This window comes from Prionailurus viverrinus, chromosome E2, assembly GCF_022837055.1.
Source record: "Prionailurus viverrinus isolate Anna chromosome E2, UM_Priviv_1.0, whole genome shotgun sequence".
Classification (NCBI taxonomy): Eukaryota; Metazoa; Chordata; class Mammalia; order Carnivora; family Felidae; genus Prionailurus; species Prionailurus viverrinus.
The window spans coordinates 15,000,104-15,003,646 of NC_062575.1; the positions used below are offsets into that span (position 1 = coordinate 15,000,104).

Genomic DNA, 3,543 nt, shown 5'->3' on the forward strand with positions numbered 1-3,543 from the left:
ACATATCTTGTATGATACATTACCAAAAGCAGGCAAGAATCAAATAATGCAGCTCTTACATAATTAATTTATTCATGTTCAGACTAATTTATAAAAACAAGATAATTATGCTATTTGCCATATATGTTCCAATATGTTATGCAACTAATATTGTGAGTTATTTACAAAGCAAGGAATATGAAGATTTTTTTTTCTTTCTTGGATGTGTACATGTGCATATATAAAAATCAGGTATTCAGCTTTTGAAAATAAAATGATGCATAAAAAACAGAATTAACTTTATTACTTTTGACATCATGTTTTTTTTAATGTTTATTTATTTTTGACAGAGAGACACAGAGTGTGAATGGGGCAGAGGCAGAGAGAGAGGGAGACACAGAATCCGAAGCAGGCTCCAGGCTCTGAGCTGTCAGCACAGAGCCCAATGCGGGGTTTGAACCCACGAACCATGAGATCGTGATCTGAGCTGAAGTCGGACGCTTAACCGAATGAGCCACCCCGGTGCTCCTGTTTGACATCATGATTGAACTTTTCCAATGAAAGAGAAAGGCATATTGCACTAATTAGTCCAGGATTTGCATCATTAAACATTAAAACATTTTTTTTAATGTTTATTTTTATTTTCTGAGAGGAACAGAGCATGAGCAGGGGAGGAGAGAGAGAAAGGGAGACACAGAATCTGAAGCAGACTCCAGGCTCTGAGCTGTCAGCACAGAGCCCGAAGAGAGGCTCGAAACCACAAACTGTGAGATCATGACCTGAGCTGAAGTCAGACGCTTAGCCCACTGAGCCACCCATGCGCCCCTCATTAAACATTTTATAAGTTAAATCAGATGAGGACTGACTGCTATTGGAGTAAATATTTCATGATATGTTTTGATAAAACTACCTTATTAACTACCATATTGATTAATGCACAGAAAATCTGAAAGAAATCACATGACAGTTTTGTTGGCGAACTTATCCGGTGTATCTTGAATAATTTGATAGTCCCAGATGAAGTTTCCTTGAAAGGAATCAGCGTTATTTACTTGTACCCCTTTGAAGGTAGCTTTTCTTTCCACAAAAGACATCCTGGGGTGAGTACTGAATAAAATGTACAGAATGGAATGGTTTATCTTAAATATGCAGGGAGGGGGGCTGGGAAGGTACTTGGAGGATTTGATGTTTGCTTTGATTTCAGGAGGTTGTTGCTAGGAGCAAAGTTTTTTCAATAATAAACTAGAGATGGAAGAGGTGAAGTCATTTCCACTCCATTATCCCACTACACAATATCTGAATTCAAAATATCCCAATGGAGGCCAATTCCTCCCAATAAAAAAATGTACAAACAATGGAAGACAAAAAGTAGGCAGTTTTTCTTCCCCCTTTGATTAATTATTAAAGGAGCCTTTTCAGAAATCTATATTTCAAAGTGTCCCTTTGTTTGGTGCCCCAGAGGTTTTTACTCCCAGGGGCAGTTCAGGGCAGGTTAAGAGTATGCATTCCTTTTGTAAAGCAAGAGGAGGGCAAATTATGAAAGCAGCTTTGAGAAGGAGAACCTGTGTGAGCAAGCAGCCCTCCTTTCACGCAAAGCTGGGGATCTGGAAATAGATGCTGCTGTTCCCATTTTGAAGACATCTGACCACTGAAGACATCTGACCACTGACCTCCAGCTTTGAGGATATTTCCTTGGGCTGGACAAAGGCAGATATAGCAGGCTCACCACTGAGTTGCTTTGGAACTCAGGGAACATTCTTCATCCATCTTGTTCTAATCTTGCAAGTGGAACCAATGTCTAGGTTCCAGTTTCCCTCCATAGTGTTTTGAGAATTAAGCATGAGAAATAGTTACTACTACTACTTAGGTTTTGAATAGTACTTTTAACTTTCCAAGAGACTTTGTTGTCTGGATCTTGTGTTTTCCTCCCAGTTGTCCCTCAAAGGCAAGTCTTCCCCTTGTGTGACAGATGTGAGTCATGGAGACCCAGGGCAAAACAAGCCAAAGATCTCACAGCAAATAAGTGCCCTGGTTGGGAGTAACACCTTCGCTTGCCTCTTTCCTCCACATGCATCAACATGGGAACATACTGAGAAAACAACAAAAGCAGAGCACAAAGAAATCACCAATTACATCAAATACTAGCAGATGAATAGAAAGTATGAAGCATTTCCAGTATGTATACTTCATACAATATATAGTGTATCTAAGTTTCTAGTGCATCTGGATTTTTTAAAAAAATATCATTTTCATAAAGTAATAGAGGCCAGTGAATATTCTTAGTTCACTCCATCAAATTATGACTCAGTTAACTGAAGGGGATAAAAAACAAAACCATTCTTTACTGCCCAGTGATGTGTGATGTACTTTGCACTTCTGTAACCACCCTGTAAGATGATCCTCCCTGGTATGGAATGATGCCAGCCAAACAAGAAATTTTTTTAGAAATAATTACATTTCAGATTATTTTCAGATTGCTTCATTTGAAACAAAGTTTTATTTTTTGCCACCCTGTTCCTTTCCCCAGAGGTAATCAATGAGAAAGAATTTAAACCATGAAATCTGCTGTAATCCTGCACATGCCCTGGGAAATATGAAATAAGATATTTGGGGCTAACATCTTAGGAAATATTACCTAATCCAGGAAGTGTTTGGATATTGTAAGACCTTGGTTTATGGACAACTAAGTATATAATGTTGGAAGCAGGGTAGGGGCGGGGCAGGCAGCAGGCGGGATGGAGACGACCTTGGAGCAACACTTGGAGGACACAGTGAAGAATTCATCCATTGTTGGAGTCCTGTGCACAGATTCACAAGGTCTTAATCTGGGCTGCTGCAGATCCCTGTCAGATGAGCATGCTGGGGTAACATCTGTTCTAGCCCAGCAAGCAGCTAAGCTAACCGCAGTCCCCACTAAATTCCTGTGGTGTGTCTAGATTCAGATAATGGGAACATTATGATCCAGAAACATGATGGCATCACAGTAGCAGAGCACAAAATGGTCTCTTGACATCTCATTTCAGTCCTCCAGCAGCCTGTCTTAGGGGCTTGATCCTATGTTAATTATCTTGTAGAACTATTAAACTTCCAGTGGTTAGGCCCCATTTGTTTAGTGTGCATTGGGCACTTTTCTATGAATTTTAGAGTAAGCTGCTTTTTCACACTCAGCGGACTGACTTATCAAAATATAAGTAAGAAAGAAAGGATCATGGTTTGAGGCAGCAGATCCAGGTCACCTTGTATATAGAATTTTGTTATGTTCAATAAATCTGGTTGGAGGACTAGAAAGAAAGAAAGAAAGAAAGAAAGAAAGAAAGAAAGAAAGTCGGAAGCAGGTTCTAGTCAAGGGTCAAGGTAAAAATTTACATATCACTTAAGCATAAAAGAGGACAAGGAGTGAAATAATGAGTGTGGGAGAAATGAATCATAACTGGGAGTTGTGTGTGAGTCCAAAACAGGAAAGGAGCTTCCACAAGTCCATCGAGCAGTTAAGAGCAGAGAAAATCCAGGTGCCCAAGAACAGTCAAACAATGTGTAACCTAGGCCCAGAATCCAGTTCCAAGA

The 3,543-nt window shown here is 39.7% G+C and overlaps 1 pseudogene; it reads left to right on the plus strand.

Annotated features, from left to right (window-relative positions):
* The first annotated feature begins 2,555 nt into the window (after window positions 1–2,555).
* On the plus strand, window positions 2,556–2,989 carry LOC125152644 (ragulator complex protein LAMTOR5-like; annotated as a pseudogene).
* Window positions 2,990–3,543: the final 554 nt, after the last annotated feature.